The sequence below is a fragment of the Zosterops lateralis genome (genome assembly GCF_965231275.1).
Source record: "Zosterops lateralis genome assembly, chromosome: 1".
NCBI classification, from domain to species: Eukaryota; Metazoa; Chordata; class Aves; order Passeriformes; family Zosteropidae; genus Zosterops; species Zosterops lateralis.
Window position 1 is genome coordinate 43,709,601 of NC_139762.1, and position 20,242 is coordinate 43,729,842.

The following is a 20,242-nucleotide window of genomic DNA, read 5'->3' on the forward strand; positions in this document are numbered from 1 at the left end:
GTAGAGAGAGATGTTGTATTAAGCTGACCAGGCCAGTAGAACCTGAATAAAGGGATGGCTGTTGTGTACTCCAGTCTTGTGCCATCCTTTTAGAGTATCAGATAAGGAGACTTGGAAGTCATCCCACTCATGTGCTGTCATGGGGGAGGGATTGGGTGTGCAAGGGTCAGTGTAAAGATGCAGCAGCTCTCTGTGGTGGTGGTCTGTGTTGGATGGAGCACTGTTCTTGTACTGCTCAAGCATCAGCTCAGCTATTTTCAGAAGAAGTGGACTTTGAAGGAAACCCCATAGATGGAATATGGCCAAATCCTCTGCTTGTAACATGTTTGATAGCAATGCAGAGTGACAAAGCTAGTCTTCAGTCCTTAAATGCATTAAATTAACTCTGTGCAAGCTTGCTGAGAAAAGGGTAATGAAGCAGGTCCAAAATGGGGTGTGTGCACTCGAGCACATACAACGGGCTTAATGCTCTAGGCAGCATTCCTGCAGGCATGTGGCTCAGGGGCAGCCGGGTCACGGAGCACACTGTGCTGTTTGTGAAATGATTGCAGACCACAGGTGCAGCCAAAATCACTTAGCCAGGCATAAAAGAGAAAGTCAGTTAGGAGGGGGAGCAATGCCATCAGGAGAAACTTATGAGAGGAGCTAGATGCAGTCTGGCATAATGCTGGCTGTGGAGGATGTGTGCCAGTCACCCTCTCAGGACCTGCCTGAGCCCACTGCAGCAAACATTTTGCCTTGATAATGGAGACTGATGAGGATCTCAACACGTGGATTGTGTTATTTCAGGTAGAGGCAGCATCTGAATGGGTCTGCAGCGTGACTGACGTTGTGCAGTCTTCATCTTTACTTCATGCGATGAAGAGGTGGGAGGGTGGAGATTACTTGAAGCACCTGGCTAGAGGCAGAATGTAATTTATCAGAGTTCCTTTGTCTGAAGGATTACACAGCCCATATATAATTCAGAAACACATTAAAAAATAGGGAGCTGTTGTCTTTTAAAATCAATGACCACTCAAGTCTGTTGGTTTAAAATCTTGCAATATGTCTAAAATGAACCATGAAAGTGTGTATAAATAGTACTGATGAAACTAAGCCCTTCATAAACTCAGAATAATGTGTATTTTCCACATTTAGGCTGAAATACCTGGAGCTGCACACAGATTTATCCCTGTCAGTTCTTCTGAAATCACATTTAATAGAGATGTTCTTCTCAGATGTGATCTGTAAACAGATTTTTTTGTTTCTTTCTTTTGCAGTAAATATTGCTTCCCTCCCCCCCCTTTTTTCTTTTCTTCAAGTCTTTTCTTCCTTATTCTGATTTAAACCTGATGTTATGCTATAGTTAAATTAACAGAGAGGGAGAGTGATATCAGTGTCCTCCGCCTTGTTGTAAAAAAATCTATATTTTTGTTTTCTGCAGTGTATTGAGAGCAAGATAAATGAGCAGGGTGTTGCCATCCCTTATCACAGTCAGAATGATAAATGACATGTTCTGGAAAGTTTAAAGATGTGTAAGAATGCAAATCCTTGGCCCACAAGGATGTGTGTTTGAAAGTGCTGATCCGGCCAGGAGTCAGGCACATCCTTAAAGCGAAGCAGAAGCATTGCTTCCATTGGGTGTATATTCCTGGCACCAGGCTGTGTGGGGTAAGCAAAGCTCATTCTGTGAAAGGAGGTTTGACTTGTTTGAGTGGCTTGAAGTGGGATAAGAAAATGGGCCTTTTCCTGTCGCCTTGAAGAGTGGTCTGAGAGTAGTGCAGGTTTAGCTGTTCTGTGTTACTGTCCTTGACTCAACAGTGTGAACTGACGTAGATGTAAACCCTGATTGTTTGATACCTTAGAGTGCATCTCTCCACTTCTCAATTTTTAACACTCTGCCTGTGTCTGCTAACCATGAGCAGAGAGCCGTGTTGGTAGCAGGTCATGCAGCACTGCAGCACCTCAGCCTAGAAGGTGGAAGCACTGGAAGAGACTGTAGATGTTACATGGGAGTGCACAACTTTTCCTTCCTAGAAAACAGGGAAATATGCAGAAGTTTTCAATAATTCACAACTCAGCCAGGAGGGCCAAGCATGTCCTGAGGGGCATCAGGGACAGCATCGCCAGCCGGGCCAGGGATGGGATTGTCCCCTCTGCTCTGCACTGGAGTGGCCTCACCTCGAGTGCTGGGGGCAGTTTGGGAGCCACAGTGTAAAGAAAACATTAAACTGTTTAGAAGGTGTCTAAAGGAGGGCAACAAGGATGGTGAAGGGTCTGGAGAGGAAGCCTGGTGAGGAGTGGCTGAGGTCACTTGGTCTGTTCTCCTGGAGGAATGAAACTGATTCAGAGATAATTTGGATATCAGGAAAAGGTTTTCACCCAAATGGTGGCTGAACACTGGAAGAGGCTCTGCAGGGAAGTAGTCACAGCACCAAGCCTGACAGAGTTCAAGAAGCATTGGGAGTATATGTTGATTCTTGAGTTGTTCTACATGGGACCAGGAGTTGGACTTGATCCTGATGGATCCCTTCCAACTCACCATATTCTATGATTCTCTGATGCTTTCTCTATCTGGTTCTTTTTCTGGTTGTCCTTTAGTGGAAGTACTCTTTTTACCTCTATTTTCTTTCCTGTAGTTCATTTTCATGCCATGTTTCTTGCTTCTTTGTATTTGATGTTATGTGTGCTTTCTGAGAATGCAGTGTATTCTCTGCTCTGGTTGCTGTCCACATATTTCTGATAGTGTGAAGTCATCTATTTCTTTTCTCATGGATTTGAGCTAGTTTTCTAACTAGGAGGTGATGTATCATTTTGTGTACAGATGGAAATGTTTTTATTTGGGTTTTTTGGTACTGAATTAGTTGTCATACCTCTTGCATCCTTGAGACTCTAAAAGAGAGATGGAGGCTGAGTTTTCCTGATGCACTGATTTTATAGCATCGGTTTCACTGAATTACCACCAGCTGATCCAGTAGCATTGCAGCTGGCACTGAAATTCTCACATTCTTCTCCTGTGTTTTAAGAGATTTTATTTACTTCATACAGTACAATGAGGTCTCAAGCTCATGACTGGAAATTTCTTGGTGTTTTATTGATAAATATAGATCACAAAGATAATTTTCCTGTCAATTTTTTTTTTTCTCTTCTAAAGTTGTCTTTGAAGGTTGCACATTCTTCTGTTGTACATCCTTTGTCCAGGTGTGTCCCTTTTGTTCTCTATTCCCCTCCTACTTGTTTCTTCTCTTCCTTCCCTTTATTTTAGTCCTAGGTCTTCTTTATTCTTTTGGGTTGTTTTGTTTAGTTTTGAGAAGAGGCACACCTGAGTTCAAGTATAGTTGGCTATTTGGAGTTAACTTGGAAGTTTTCCTTACAGCTGCCATGTAAGCAAAGAGTGCAGTAATTTGCCCCTTTGTCTCTTCAAGTTTTTTCCAGTGTCAACTGAAAAGTTTCACAAACTTTTCCCATCCTGCCTCCAGCTTTCATTGCCTTTTGCCCATCCTGTGCTGCAAAGCTTGCTTTGTCATACGTGTGAGAGGCTGTGCTGCACAATTCTCTCATCCAAACCAACTGATGTTTCCCTTTTCCATTGTAAAATGTTTCACCTTTTCCTTTCAAAACACACATGCAGGTGTTCTTTTCTCCTCTGGCCTTTGACTCTGCCTTATAAAACCACAACAGAGATCTAGGTCTTCGCTGGCAGCTGGACTTCTCTGCTCAATTGGATCCAGGAGCCCCTTCTTCAGCTGCTAGATGTTCTGAAAGCCACGTGTGCATAAAAATGGGCTGAGGGGCATTTTGATGTTAAATAAGGATTTCTTGGTTCTTGTGTGGAGGTGGCAGATATGGAGCTTGGGGCTAAAGATGAGAGGAATAAGAGTTTATTTGATAACAGAAGGGGTTTCTCGTATTTATGAAGAAGTGGGTTTTGTACCACACCGCTTACTTGCCAAAGTTCAGCTGAGAAAATGTTATTCTCAGTGAAAACAGATCATGTGTTTTCAGTGCAAAGATTTCTTTGTATATGGTGTTAATTGCCTTTCCATCTTTTTACTGTTTTACCTTAGCAATTTGATTACACATGTATTTCTGCCCTCGAGAGACAGTGGGTGAGATACAATCTCTGTTTTAAACTGTTATCTTGCATTAGCAGGGAAAGATGTCTCTAGAGTTTGATCTACTGGCTTCTTTGTTGCTCAAGAAGCAAAGAGCAGCTGAATTAGGGGATTTGAGTCCTTGACTGGAAGTCCTTGTGTAAATTTGGCGTAGGCTACTTCTATTTCAGAGAACCATCTCTTTCTTCAGCTTAAAGCTGTGTATTAGGACCATGCTTTAATGACATCAAGAAATTTTGATGGGTTTCTTGGTTATGCTCTATGTACCCCTTGTATAAAGTGGGCTTGCACACAGATCTTTCTTATTCATCAAGTTATATTCTCTGATAGTAAACCATATAGTTTTTTAAAAATTCCTCTTGTGAAGTCTTATGGCTAATACTGAAAAGTAACCATTGCTCTCCCTTCTCAGAGCTTCTAAACTGTTTTGAGTTTGGGATGTTTCTGCAACATTCTTCTCAAAGCCATGCTATGAGCTTTTAATGTCTTTTGGTGCTAAAATTTTGCCCATTATGTTTTAGGGCTCAATTTTGCAAACTCTTCGCTGAATAACACTTACTCTTGGCAGTTCAGTTCTCTTCACTGGTGTACTAATGTGAATGTTTTGTTCCAAGAGTGGGTTTCAACTGAGAGTTTAGACCTTAAGCTCAGAGACTTGTGTAGTTTTAAGCTGTTTGTGACTTTTGAATCACATTTTGACCAATGAAATACTTAAGCACAGTCTATGTAACATACCTTGGAAATGCCTTGAAGGAGTTGAAATCAACTGCCTCTGTCCCTTCTTCTGTCCCAGGGAAAAAAAACTCTTCCGATTTTGTGTGTAGGGACTGCACTCCCCCCACAGAAGAGGAATGCACTGTGTATTGTCCATGATTCCCTGAATGTGATGAGGTTTTGCATGTGCTTCTGGCAAGCAGATGTAGTTAGGGAATGACCACAGTCCATCACACAGAACACTCACTGGTAAGCCTTTGATGCATTGCAAATGAGTGAGTTGTGAATTGTTTTGTGTCTTACTTTGCTGTTGTTTTCCCCTCTCCCAGCTGGCCACATGTAATGTAAATTGAGTGGGATGGTGGTGGATTGAGAATTGAAATCCCTTTGCACTGGAAAATTAGTTTCCCTGAGCAGATGAGGCTTTCATCTGTAGCTATGTGGACAAAAAGCTCTCTCCAGAAAGGTGTGTGACAGCACTTTCATGACCTGTTTTTTTGCACTGACTCAACCATATCATAAACTCAGTTTTGTGAGCCAAACCAGACTCAGGCTGCTTCTGCTGTTGTCATTTATTTCAATTTTAATTTCAATATATTCCTGCTTACCTTTCACAATGGATAGGAGGAGTGGCGGGAGGGAAGAGGAGGAGCGGTGAAAAATAAAAAGGTTCACAAAGATTAATTTTCTGTGTAATATTCTCTTAGAAGAAGGGAGAGACACCTGGGAAAATAGGTTATCAGACCTCTAAGCACGCAGATGAAATACTATCCTTTCTGGGAGACACTGTGGTGTTCCACTGAGGCAGTCACTTAGTCAGCACTAAAACTATATGACCAGATTCATTTTGAGGAGGCATGATGTGGTTTTCTCTGTGTCTGCATTTTTACTGCCTTTAGCTAAGTTAGGGCCCTTGGTGCTTATCACTTTTTAATGATTTGTTCTTACCTCTGCTCCTTGCTTCTGGCTGTTTGTTCTTTACTACTTAGGTTGTTACTCATGTTCATGTAGAGACCTGAAAGTTAATAGAAAATGAAGACTGGAGTTGCTCTCACCTTCCCTTCTCCTGTAAGGTTGCTTGGGACAGTTCCACACACATTTATATATGACTTTGCAGTATCTTGGCTTCTGACTCTATTATCATTGTGTCAAAGTATAAAGCTAAAGCTGGGAAGGTAGCAACTCATTGAAATTAATTTCTTAGGATTTCTAAAATCACTGATTAATCATCTTTTAATGTGTAGTCTCTGTTTTAATTTTAATCTTTTATATGAATTTTACAATAGCCATACATATGTATTATATATAAATATATATATACTTAGCACAAAGGTCACAAGGCAAGCTATTATACACAAAGTTCTCTAGTCCTTGCTTGATTTATGTGCATGTATTGTCCCACTGGAACACAGGACTCTTGCATACATGCTTAATTTTAAGTCTTAAATATATTAAATGAGAGAAGAGGGGGTTTATTTCAGTATATTTTGGGCTTTTGTTCGGTTCATCACCTCGATGGTAAAGAAAAGGTGGTTATTTTGCTCTAAGTCGCTCAGCAAGATGGTTGTTTTCCAGTCAGTCCTTAGTCCCTGACTTCCATGTTTCACACGCTTGCTGCAGTAACACAAGTGCAGATTTGGGTCTTCATAGTTGCAAGAGAAGCTTTTTGTGCTGTAGCTTTAATCCCTCTGCCTGGAAAGAAGGGTTGGCTACCTCAGCAGATCGTTCCTGCCAGCCTCCAGGTTAGATTATAAGCACATCCTTCTGCCACAGAAGGGGTCAAGCAGGATGAGCCAAGGCAGGAAGGTTGTAAATGTTCTCTATCTCTGACCTCTCCAGACTTGGGATAGGATTCGCTGCCTATGGCCAATACATACGTATATTTTAGTCTTGTGTTCAAGATCACAGGACCTTCCTCTTTGAGGTTGTTGGGTGTGACAGCACTTACCTTGGGATTGCTTGGCTAGTGAGAGGGTTCAGCCCTGCTCCAACCCTCCCTGTGTTAGGTGGCTTCTCTGGGGAACGGCTGCATCAATGCCAGCAGGAGCCTAGAGATGGAAAAGCACATCCTGATATAGGAAGCTGTCTGGAGAGCCCTTGATGTCTTGAAATACTCTGTAAGTTGCTGAAAGACCACTCTATTCTTGGCATTGCAAATACCAGCACGTGGATCCAGAGCTGTAGAAAATGAATGAGGGCAGATGTTTTTAACTGGAGCTGTCTTAAACAGCAGTTGGTTCATGGGGCTGATGCTGCTCTTCTCTCAGTGACAGTCAGGTTACACTTCAGTTATTTGAAGGGATTCTCATTGCCAAAGGCTTGACTCAGCATTTGGTGGAACAGAGGCAGCAGATCTTGCTGGTAGGAAGGAAGGGAACAGAAATGAGCTGCTGTGGCAGGGTTGGGTAAGGAATCTCCCATAATCGAAGGGCCACAAGTGAATAACAACTGTGTCAGTAGTTTTGCAGATGTTCCTCTTTCAACAGATACTTCCTGCTTTTTCTCTGAAACTTTCACCTTCTTGTGTGTATTGAATGTCATATTGTCTATTTATGGGGGTGTTAAAACCTCCACACAAGTGGGTCACAAGGAGGGCTTGTAGAGAAATGGTACATTGATTTATTGGTAGGGTAAAATGGGGCAAAATTAACCACCTTGGTTTTTATTACTATTCAGATAAATACAACAGCAAGTCTAATACAAAAATTTCCCATCAGACCAGGCTTGGACTTCTTCCTCTTGCTGCTGTGGCTGTGATAAATATGCCTAGATTCGATAGTCTTTCCATGAATTTTCAAGCTGCTGAGGGCATGCAGAAGCTCTTCTTAGGTATTGAACTGTAAATGGTTGCATATGACACCTGGAGGAGTTGAAATGGGCTTTTACAATTAATTCAGTGTATTCATCACACTTTCCCTATTGTGTGCAGTGGTTCATGTTGAAGCTGAGAAAGATGATTCATTTGCTTTCTTCTCCCTCCTGTCAGTAGCAGCAGTAGCCCTCAGAGCAACAGTAAATGCCTGGCCAGCAGCCGTGTGTTACTACTTCTCTTCTGGGCCTTCTGATGATACTGTAATCAGATGAGGGAGGAGGTAAGAATTCATCTTTTCCATGGGGAACATTAGACTGAGATTTTTAAGTACTAATCAAAATCCAGTTGTTAGGATTTTTGTTTAATTGGCCAGCAGATATTCTTCAGTCCTTCTTCAGTCCTATGGCTTATGCTGTCAGGAAACATCTTCTTTCTTTTTTTTCTTTTTTTTTTTTTAACCTCCTGTGTAAGTTATTTTATGATGTGTGAGACCTAATGCTCTGCTCTGAAATTTCATGTGTCTGTCAGCACCCCTGGGATGTGCTCCCCACCCAGAACATGGATGTTTTGTTCTCCTTTAGCATTAGTCTAAAAGGTTACACTGCAGGGAGGGTATCCTGTGATACTGCACTCCTGTCTGTTGTTAATATTACACTGCTGTCCTAGGAACAGGGTTGGGTTGGATGCTGGCTGCATCCTTTAAAATGTGGGGATGTGTTGTACAAGTGTGGCTGAAGGGGGCGTTGGAGGCAAAACAATCAGTTTGCAATTATGGGACTCAAAATGGCAGTAAACCTTTTTATTTCCCCTGATTTGATTTAGATTCTCTTTTAGCTTGGCTCTGAACTATTTTCCTGTCATGCTGCTGTTCTAGCTACTTCCAGGCACTTGTCAGAGACTGGCTAATTGAAGCACATGCTCCAGCTTGGATCGAAACTGCTGTTTTGATCAAGACTGTAGATGCTGTTACTGCTTCCTTGTGGAGTTCTTTCCATGAAGTACTAGGACTTTGGTTTGTAGGTTTGGATTCTCAAGGTTTTTAAGAAAGCACAAAGTCTCTGAACATAAAAAAGTGGAAGGTAAAAACAAAGGCAGCTTTAGGCAACAGTCCTATCATAGAATATTCTGAGTTGGAAGGCACCCATAAAGACCATCCAAGTCCTGGACTTTGATCCTTGAAGCCCTCCTGTAATTCTGCTTGTGGACTGAGATGTTCTCATCAGTTCTGGAACAGCCCGCTTGCAGACCAGTTGCATAATCCAGCGAAGGCAGTCAAATTCTTGGACATCTTGAGCCCTATCCTTTGGATACTTCCACACAGTTGTTATCTGTTCACCCCTATAGATCTGTCTAAGAGCCTGTCAGTTCCTGAAAAGCAAGTTTTGTATTTCTATTATGTCTCTTCCATACCTTGGCACCCCTATGATGTTCACACTCAGGGGTGTTTTTCCTTTCAATGGCTGTGTTTTGCTGTGATATTAGCATCTTAATTTCCTAAGACATCTGTGATCCTTGCTGGTTGTGACTACACTGTTTGTCTCAACAGACAGGAAAAGAGGTTCTCTTCCTTTTCCTCCAAAATTCCCAGGACAAGTCATTCTGACAGACCTCCAACTTGAGGCTAAATTGTGGGTCCAGGAGGGGTTTCCCAGGCATGCAGGAAGCCCCTGGACCTTCTGCACAGCAAGTGTGGTGGGAATAAAAGATGGGAGGAAGGTGTGTGGGGAGCAGAGCATGTCAGGCTTGTGGCTATTCCTCCAGCAGATCTTTGAGAGCAACAGTGACTGAGCTGGTAACTTATTCCTTTCTGTCCTTTACCATGTCGACTCTGTCACCTGTGGTCTTGGAGGCCCCAGCTTCTGTCTTGAGCCCTGAAGCCCATGAATACAACCTTGGAATACACAAGAGGTTTTGATTCTTGGTAGATTTTTGGCAGGAAGCTACTCCCATATTAATGGATACTGGTGTGGTGCATCCCACCCAAATCCCATTGACAGGTTCAGTCTTCTTGTCTGTAAAATGGGAGATATGTTTCTTCAGGTGAGGTTGTGGCTTAATATTGAGAGAGGGCAGATGATCTTCCTGCTGCCTGTGCAAAAACAGTTAACAAATGGCAACTTTGGGAAGCACCAGGGTGAGTGGGATCTCACAGGCAATGTGTTACCTACCCTTGGTTTCTCATGTCAGTCTTGCTGAACATCATTGACTTACCAAACTGCTCTTACGAGCCTGAATTATCTCAGATTCCCTTGCAGACACATTGGCACTAATTACAGTTGCAGGTGCGCAGTTGGCAAAGCTGTAGGAGAGGGAATTGATTTATCTCTGTCACCCTGCTGACCTGTCATTACTGATGGCAAAATGGGAACTGGAAAGAGCACAAGTGACACCTGAATTGAATCAGAACAGCTACCAAAGCCATCTCCTGCCTTGGGAACGGGCAGGTGACTTGTCCACACACACTGCACACAGCTGCAGGAGCAGGCCAATGCTGCTAGGGTGGTTCCTAGTAGGGATGGAGGGATTTATCAGACTAAGTAGTTTAGCATATGACAAATTCAGATGGCAGGCAAGTATATGTTTTGTATGTATAAACTCTGCACATATCTGAAGAGGAGAATAAATACCTATGAATTTGTCGAGTTGATGTCAAGACGTAACCTAAGAGTGTGTGTGTAAAATATGTTTGATCATACTAAACCTTTTTAAATCTAATATTTATGTAAAACTTGCATCTTACATCTCTTAAGCCTGGGAGCATGTCATTCTTGAGGCATTCGAGCAAAGTGGCCCCTGAGATATTCTTCAGAAAAATACCTTTTATTCTATCAAAGAATATTCTTGCTTAGGAATTTCCAATATTTGGCTGAAGTCCTGGTCCTTTTGGCATGAGTTTTAATTTTAGCTTCTACAGAATCAAAAAGTCATCTTCTCTGTGTGAAGTCCCAGTCTCGGTGTCCAGAAACCAAATGCTTCCTTTGTGTCCTTTTTGTATTTATCAGTACAAAGACTTTTTTTGTTAGTTCAGGCATAATTTTTTTTTTTTTGTGCTCTCAAACTGAAATGCACTTCTGGTTCAAAAGCACTGCAAGAAGAACAATTTCTTATAGAGAGTCCTTCTGGGACTATAAATAATAAATGCTGTGACTCAGACTGATGCAGGCACCCCTGCAACATATATGTGCACTGCAAAGATTCAGTAAATAATGATTTACCTGCTCTTTGTAAGCCCTAAAACAAGAGGGATCTATTCAGACTTCCTTGGTAGCTTAATGAGTTTTGTTAGTGCTGTACTGCTTTTTAGGGTTTCTAAAATGTGGACTGTTTTTTGAAGGCTGCAACTTTCTGAGGGGTATTAAATATTCATCAAATTCTTAGTTCTGAGCTAAGACCTCCTATTCAAACCTTACCAGCTGGTAGTAGGTGCTGGCTGTGAAGAGCTTGGGACTACCACACTTAGTGCCTTATGGTGCAGTAGTAATGGACAGTTATTATTTCACAGTTGCTGGAATTATTTGATTATGGTTCCTCCCCCACCCCTTAATGATGTACTTTTGTACTTTCTGGTGTGGCAGATTGACAACCAGGACCCTCTCCAGGACTGGGGTTAAACTCTCTAACTCTATGCACTGTGAAGCTTGTTCCTAAGAAATCCTTTAATATAACTCATTCCAGGGGTAGAGAAGATGCTTATTCATAAATAGAAGACCAGTCTGTATATGTTGTCATTTCTTCTCCAGAAGAAATTTTTTTCCAGAATTATTTTTCTTACAGTAAAATAAAAGCTGGTCTAAGAGAAAGAGACCAACATGGTGTGTCTGGGTTATCTGGGGTCCTGCTGATAAAGTCACTAACTAAGATCTGTGGGGTCAGTGGAAAGGCTCCTGTTAGCATCAGTGGGAGGTAGGTCATGCTGTGGAGCTTTCTGAAGTGTGGAAAACACAAAGGCAAGATGTGTTTTCTCAAGTGAGGTCAGCTCCAAATCTAACTCCACTCCTAGAGTTTCAGAATTTAGAGGAAAAATATCAGACCTGTTCCACACAAGGTAACAGCCTTGTATTCAGAGGGGCAACAGGACAATGAGATAGTCTTGAAAAGGGGAAGGGTGACTCTGGATTTCCTTAGTCCCAATAGGACAGGCTGAGGGCACTGGGTGGGCTCGCTTCTCTTTGCTCTTTTTTATTATTTATTTCCCCCAGGCAGATGTGACTGACCAGTGTCTCTCTGAGATCCTCTCAGGATAGGCATAGGCTCATGCTGTAGTTCAGAGTCCACCTGAGCATGTGGGAGGAGGTGTTAGAGAACTTTTCTACTTTTTCATCCTTCTTTATTTTACCTGTTAGGTCTCAGAGGGAAAATCCTCACCCTTTTCAAGATATTCAAGATATGTCCTGCAAATATACAATCAACACCCTTGCAGAGCCTCATATGTTTGCTTGTGATCTGCCTGCAGGGGTGTCCCTGCAGGACTGGGATTTCACTCCTGTGTTTAGAGATGTGACTTTGTCCCATGACCCTTTTGGAGGGCTATGATATGCATGCAGATCCCACTGTGGGATAAGAACTGGAAGTGTTCCCAGTCAGTTCTATCTGGTTTGCCATCTTCATGAAGCTGCTTAGTCTCCACAGGTTCAAGCTCTGCTGTGAAGGTTGGTGTAAGGCACTCACCTCCTGTGTGAGCTTGTGTGCAGCACGAGATTCTCTCTTAAACTCCTGGATAATTTCTGTGCCTTTGTGTTTAGGAATTACTTGTTTCCACCATAAAACATAACTTTAGTGTGAAAATACTGTTCCCTGGATCTCTGAAGGAGGGCAATCACAGCCTTGTTGAATTCTAAGCCGTTTGCTGACCATCACAGCTGGGAAATTGCTTTCCCAGTGCCAAGGGAATTATTAGAAAGCATGACGAAAGGCTTTCACGTCCTCAAGCAAGGGGCATTTTTTTCCCTTTCTCTCCTATTGTTTTCTTCTTTTGTGTGAAGTGTCTGGAGTAGCAGTGGCGTTAATGATCCTCAAAAGCAGGATTTCTGCCGTGTGTGTGTCCCCCTCCCCAAAGCAGTTTGCCGCCTGTCTCCCAAGACACGCTCAGCTCCGTGAAACAGCACGGTGGTGTTTGTTTCAGTGTGGCCGCCCGTCGGGGATTTGCAGGAATACTGCAGCAAATCATCCTGCATGCAAGGCTGACCTCTGGGAGGCTAACAAATTGAGGTGAGCCAGCTGGAGCGATAGGACACTGCCGGCAGACAGAGCATGCTCAGACCTGGGGAAAAAAGGTAGCTCAGGCTGCAGATGGTGCACGGGTTACGGTGCCGAGAGCTTTTAGATGGGATTTTTGCTTTTTTCTTTGTGGTGGTGAGGAAAGAAGAGGACTGGAGAGTGCTCGTTCCCCTGCAAAGCATAGCTTTAAGGTGTCTTCTTTTTTCTTTCTCCTGTGAAAGAGAGGCACCGGATAGCATTTCCTGTTATTTAGCAACACCAGGTATGCGTGCATGTGCTGAAACACTGATCTACCAGTGATAGTACTTCCAAGACTAAAAAGGTTGCAGATGCTCTGAATTACTGCATTTCTTTGCCGGGTGTCATTGTAACTGTGCTGTGTTTGCTGTGCTGATCACATACGGCTCTGAATTCAGTTTTGTTGGCAGTCCTGGTTGCAGTGTACTGAGGAGAGGGGGGAGGTTGGCATGTTTTTGATGATATCTCCTCGCTCCCCCCTTCCATGCAAGTTCACACTGAATCCCTCCTCTGTGTGTGTGCACATGTGGGAAGGGAGTCAGCAGTCCATTTGTAATCCCACATCTTTGTACTCCCTCTTTGTTTGACTTGTGATTTGCTTTATCATTTTTAAACTAAAGTCTCATGGGGAAAACATCTCTAATAAGGACTAAATTCTGTAGGTTTGCAGAAATGTATTTCTTGCCAGACACGTGCTGCTATGGGATTACTTTTTTTTTTTTTTTTTCCCTAAAAACATGCTAATGTGTAGCTTGTGCTAACCAAGGAGGGATTTTCACTGTTCTTATTGGCTGTGCTGTGCTCCAAACAATTTTGGCTCTTGGTTAGGATTTGCAGGCGCAGGAATGGTCCTGGACACCATGCTGGTGGACAGCGGGGAGAGCTCGGGCTGTAAATGCTGCTGAGCAGTCCCAGTACCCGAATAACACAGGTACTCTGCCCACTGGAGAACACAGAAAGAAAGGATAGATAAAATACAGAGAATAACAAATGGCAGCTAAAGCCCAGAGGCACAGTTGGGGTAGCTGAAGATCATCTTGTTCAGTACTTTGGGATTTCGCATCATATTCTTTTAAATTCAGTTTTGCAGCATTAGTAAATTTTCCCTTCAGCCGCCCCCAGTCCGTCTTTGCTTTAGGCAGACCACTGAAGTAAGATAAACCTGCTGCTCTCTTGACATTTTTTTTCTTATGAAAGTATCTTGTTTACAGACTAAAAGCAAGAGACCAGGCAAAACCAGAGGGTTTTTTTTTACTTGTGTGACAGGGTTCTTAATGACAATGTAACCAGATAGGTTTCAATGGGATACTCGGATGAACAAAGATCAGCTGGAATGAACTCTGCCTGATAAGCTTTCCCCTCTGTCTAGCCATGGTTATTTTGAGTAACTTGGATTTCCATGTTTAGGCTTGGGACTCTCAGAAGGTGAACAAGACTTGAAGGCTGAGAGAAATACCTTTTTTTTTTTTTTTTTCTTCACCTTTTTAGCTTGTTTTTCTTACATCTCTCTCCTCAAGCTTGTTTGTCAGAAATGCATCTTTTTAGGGGAATTTTCTGGAGAGTTCGTTTGGGGAAAGGATTTCATACTCCATTATGGATAGAAAACTTGAAAATGCAGATCTTAAAAGCCCAAGAAGTATTCTTTTTAGATTTATACTTTTATCTCAGCTTTATGGCCTGCTTCTATGCATTGACTGCTTAGTGTTGGAATTTTTTTAACCTGTTATTTTGTACATCAAGACAAGAGTATCAAGAAATATTAAATCAATGGCTGCTAGTCAATGTGAAAGTCAGGTTGGATCTCTTCCTGTCCCAGCTCTCACAGACTCTGAAATTAAATGTAAGAAAACTTAGGTTTTCTATCAATAAGTGCAGATGGGAGGTGTCCTACAGCCACCAGTCTTCTCCTGTTCATATGGAAGGTAGGGATGATTGCCCAGAGCCTCAGTTTCCTTGGTTGGAGTCTTGTATAGAAAGATTTACAGTTTTGCTTTCTATTCCTCACTTATGCTGAACCATAAAAACTGAAGATGGACGTAATTTTCATTACAACTATCTATAAGGTTTTCATAAGACGGGGGATTTAAAAATACATTGTTATATTTTGGTTGCTTTTTTTAAAATAAAGCTCTATTTTTAAAATTCTTCTTGAGACTAAATAGTCAAGATATTCTTGTTTTTTAGGTCCCCTCTTTGTATCAGGCTTCAGTAATGATATTTTTATCTTTAACTGCTGGGCTTACTCCCTCTACAAGAATCTGCTCTTTTCCTGTTTAAAAAGTCAGCACTTCTACAGTTGGCTGCTTTTTACAAAGAAAATGTTCCAGTATATCAATCATTCAGTGTACCATCCTTTCTTTAATGTGCTATGTACTGTGAAAGATATATGTATCTCATTAAATAAATAGAGTGAATAAGATGATAACAGCTTTTTGGGCTGTGGGGATTGACTTGCTTGTAGTTCTGTGGGAATCTGTAACAGAGATGAGAATATAAGCAAATTCTTGGCTGCTGAATCCCAACTCCCCCTCCTTCCAACTGGGAAAGTTGCCTTCTAGCAACTTCTGCTTTAAGGATGAATGAAGTAGGTATTTAAAACTGCATGTGTTATATACACTGAATCCTTAGCTAAGCCTCTTGCATCAGGGATAGGAGAAAGAAGACATTTTGCAGGGGGAGTGCAAAATGCCATGTTTGCATGCTTTTCTTTTCCTGTACTGGTCCTGGAAAGCCTGGCAAGAGATGGATCCAGGGGTAGAGACTGCTGATGGGGAAAATGTCCTTGAGGAGGGAATATCTGCTCCTACCCCTCCCACTGTGTTACCGGAACAGGAAGCCCATTTCCTGCCCATGCAGCTCTGCTCTAACTCCTTTGCTGTCCTATGGCAAGGGCAGCCCCAGTCCTCTTCCAGTTGGGTTGTTTCTGGGAATTGTGGAGATGGTTCTGTTTGGACACCCTGCCACCACTGGCAGGCTGTGCACAGGAGCTGACCAGCTGGGTCAGAGCCGACTTGGCCTCCATGAAGAGGCATTTCCCTCTGTGCACAGAGTGGTGATGCTCTCTGGAAATGGGTCTCCTTCATGCTTTTTGGTTTTCCATTTTATGAGGCTTTTTAGCCTGCTGTAGCTATGGTAAGCTGAACATTGGCCTGGAAAATGTTTGGGCCGTTGGTAACAAAGTTCATCAAGGCCTAAATAGACAAAAGCAGCACTTCTCATTTTGTTAATACCTGCAGGAATAAGTGACCCCTCTTTAGGCATGCTGGTCACCCTGTTCACTCTTATTCTCCCTAAACAAGCTCTTGTTTTTTTCCCTTTGGGGGTCTTAGTAGTGTATGTTTGGTTTTTTGTAGTTGGGATTTTTTTAATGTGGATTTTGTAGCTTTTTTCCCTATTTCTTACCTAGATTGCAATTTTTAAAATGAAGAGGAGATTTGGAACATTGTCCATCATATTAATAGCTTTAGTGATTCATCCTACTGTAGCTTCACAATTAAAAAAAGAACAACAGAACTCGTCTCCTAAATGAATCCAAACAGTTCTTTATGCCAACTGCCTATTAGTGGAAATTCCTCTCTCATCCCACCCACTCTGATCTCCTAGGCATGTTAACAGGAGATGGAGAACAGTGTCTCCATCTATGCTTCCTGTGTCCTTGCCACTTCCTGAGGATGTTTAATACATCAGATAACCTGTAGCTAACAGGCAGAAGGTGCTGCTAAGTCAAAACTTGCATGAGTTTTGACACAGCAAGACACTGGAGGGCTCTGCCAGAAGTGCCTGCTGAACACACCAAATGAATATTCCTGAAGACTTTACCTGCTCACCAGCAGCCAGTGCTAGTTAGAGGAGAAGTAGCTGGGCTGTGAGAATGAAACTGTGATGCTTTTGCTAAGTGAGTGGGGGTGGAGGAAGAAAATGGGGTAAGCTCTTCATGCCTGTGAACTCTTAGAAAAAGAGTAAAGATGAGCTGACCAAAAATAGAGTGCCTCCCACAGGCTCTTAGCTGCTGGAGCGGCATCCATTGTGGCTGAGCTGCAAGCCTCAGGATATGCTCTTAATTCCACTGCACAGTCTTGAGCTGCCCCCACACCTGTGTTTTTGTTCAGCTCCCTATGTCTGGCTCTAAGTATGCTGCCCCCTGCCCTGTCAGCATCACTGCCAGGGAAATCTGCCTCTTCTACCTCCCTCTCTCACACCTGCTGCAGTCCACTCCTCTCAGGAGTCCTCAAGGGCACATCCCATCTCCTCCCATGGGACATCATTGCCCTCTTGCCCATCTTGGCAGCAAGAAGCTCTGTGAGCTTTTACATGCATGTCTCTTCTGGCTTGGCTCTGGTCTATCAGTTGTCGTGGCTGATGGTGCTTTAGCATTTCAAAGCAGAGAGTGAAAAAATCTCAGTCCAATCGATTTCCTTGGTAACTGGGGCATATTACTCATGTGGAGCAGAGCCCTGGTTATTCCAGTGTCACTAGGAAGCAAGAGAGTGGATGAACGTGGTGGAGATGGGGAGGAGGGAGTCTATGGGCACCTTCGGGGTTGACTGGCCTAGAGGCTGCCCTCTATGCAGAAAGAATCAGGACAGAGCACTCTGCTCTTAAAAAAAGTAGCAGTGTGTCTGGCCTGCCACTTCTGCAAGTGCCTTTCAGTTCTTAGGGTGTTCTCTGATGACGCTGTGGGAGTGGCAGCTCTAGACCCACTTTATGAGGGAGACTTAGTAATGAAAGTTTCTTTTATTGTGAAGCAGCTCTCTTCGGGTAGAAAACTAAATGCTTTCACCTGTTTCAGTGTTACCCTCTGCCTTGTGGGAAAGTTTCTTATCCTGGGTCTGCTGCTGCTGACAGCACTTAATGACTGATCTCAGCTTGGGGAACTGAGGAACCAGGGGACATGGAGAGTGATTGTTTGCCTTTACTCCCTCAATGCAGCCTCTCTTGGGTATGTAAAAGCAAACAGTAGGATTGTTACTATTTATACTTTATCGTTCCCTGAGGGACCAAAAACTATAGTTCCTGAAGGTCTGTTTTCACTGAAAGTGTCAGATTGAAAAAAAGGTGGATGATAAAATGTGGGAAAACAGGCAAAAAATTAAGACAGTTCTCTGAGTACCTGTGAAATTCTCCTTTCATTTCTGCCTGCAACACCCCTTCCTATCCACATCCCGATGTTCACTTCCATCAAAAGCAGCTTTCTCCCAAGCAGCATGAACCAGGATTTAGGAACTGGCAGTGAGGAACAGAAATGAAGACGGATTACTTTAGCATTGCTAACATTTAACATATTCCTGACACCTGGTTGGCTAAAGCACATACACTCACTTCAGCTAAGTGCAGGGAAGTGAAAGAGCTGCAATGAGAGACGAGGTAGAAGAGGGCCTTGCAGATGATTTTTACTAAAAAGCTGAGTTGTTCATTCCTAGCCATTTAGCAGGTATGGCTGTAGCAGAGTCTGAAATGAGAATTGCTAACCTGTGAACATTGGCTGCATCTCTGAAGTGCCTCTTATGCCCTTCCCTTGCGGCTGGAGGGGAGAGAACACATCAGGGATGGAACATTTGAACAGGCTGTTTCAAGGAGGCCTGTTCTGGCTCAAGGGGTTTTTAATGGTTGGCAGAGTTCTCCACCACCAAAATGCCCATGAAATGCAGGTGATATCAGTGGTGTTTTTATGGACTGTGGGCTTCTTATGCCTTTGAAACACCCACACATACACACTCGCCTTGCCATAATGGAATAATAAAGAAGCCTTGTGGTTTTCCCTCCTCTGCCAAGTTGTTTTGACTCCATTGAACTTGTAGGTGCTTTGTTCTTCTGACCCACAGAAGTGAACTTTCACAATGCCTGCGGACTGGCCTTCCTTTAAGTGTGTGCTTGCAGCAGAGGATTTGCTTGTTAAAGGTCTCCTCCATGTACTGATTATCAGGCTTTGCACATGGCTGCAGGGGCTTGATCCTTTCCTTGATGATGCTGTTGAAGTCACTTAAAGCCATGCTCATAAGATGATAAGTTTGTAGTGGAGAGGTTATGTACAGAATTGGATGATATCATTAGACATTTTTCAAAAACAGTGAAGAAGTAAAATAAAGCTTTGAAAGTCAGTACCAATAAAACAATTCAGGATTTGTCCCCATCAAAACTTTCTCTTCCTGAAAACTGGTTTGATTGCATTAGCAGAACCTGAGTGATATACTTCTGTCCCCAGTGGGTTTCCATTCCAGGCTGTCCATGGAATAGCCATGGTTGAGAGTTTGCACAGCCATGAGGAGCAGCAGTCATCCCCTGTTGACAGCAGAGGTCAGATTGAGATGTGATGTGACAGCCATCATTTTTTCTGTGCATGATATCTGTGGCACCTGGGACAAGACCCAGTTAAAATTGCTGTGGTGGAAACAAAGACTAAGTGTTAGAAAAGAGTATATCATGTTCCTTCATGCCTCTCTTGATAGAGACTGGCTGAAGAGATGAATGAGTACTAAGAATGAGAGAGAAGCATCTTTGGGGCGTGGTTTGCGGAGAGTTGATCCTGCCCTGATAATCAGATGACCACTCTAGGTCCCTTTTTTCCCATGGTTGAAATCAAAGCAACACATTTTTAATTTGCTTGCTTTGCTTTTAGGGAGTTTCTAAATGAAGCAGTTTTTCAGACCACTTGCCAAAGGAGGTGGACTTCATTTCTGTTTTGTTTGAGTAGCTAGAAATTGAAATGAATTTGCTGCTCAGGTCCCCAGGGCTCATCTCTTGAGTTTGTGTGGCTTACGGCTAGCACTCATTTCTTTGGCATTATTCAAACTCCTACGTACCTTCAGTTCCTCCTAAGACAGATCTCCCAGGCTGTTGGGATCTCATGAGGTGTAGGAATCCCTTCTGATTTCATTGAATTCCATGAATGATTCTCCATTCAATTCCAAGTTGCAGGATCAAGCTTTTAAGTTGCAGTAGCTCATTTCAAAGGAACTCCTTTGGCAATAGAGATGTTTGCTTTGGTCCCAAATATACCTGGCGAACTTCCTCCACATTGCCATATAAGAAATGTCTCTTGATTAAAAAGTGTCTCTAAAGGCTGCTTGGGATGTCAGAACATGTGCATTTTTTCTCCTCCATGGCAAACTTGCACTAAAGGAAATTTAAAATTGCTACCTTTAAAAATGGCAGCTAGAAACAATCTAGTGGGGTAAATACTAATCAGAAATTTCCCTTCCTAAAGTTCCCCATGAGTCACGGGTGCAATTATTTACAGCCTGACTAGCAGTGAATCTTGATGCATAATGAAAATTGAAGCCCATAAATTCTGTAGGTGAATCAATACCTCAATTGAAGTTCACAGTTGAAGTTATAATCAATACTCTGATACAAGCTAGTAGTGTTTCTGCACAGAAGGAAAACAGTC

General features: G+C 42.7%; 1 protein-coding gene across 6 annotated transcripts in view; it reads left to right on the forward strand.

Annotated features, from left to right (window-relative positions):
- POMGNT2 (protein O-linked mannose N-acetylglucosaminyltransferase 2 (beta 1,4-)) overlaps positions 1–20,242 on the forward strand; it is a 30,986-nt gene that overhangs the window by 7,490 nt on the left and 3,254 nt on the right. Inside the window, exon 2 of one of the 6 annotated variants that reach the window (XM_083857507.1) lies at positions 7,795–7,900. The exons of 3 other annotated variants lie outside the window; for them this stretch is intronic. The gene's annotated coding sequence lies outside the window, so the exon portion shown is untranslated. Of the gene's footprint in view, positions 1–7,794; positions 7,901–17,713; positions 17,795–20,242 lie in introns of those variants that run through there. 2 more of the 6 variants (XM_083857508.1, XM_083857510.1) reach the window with 2 other exon arrangements.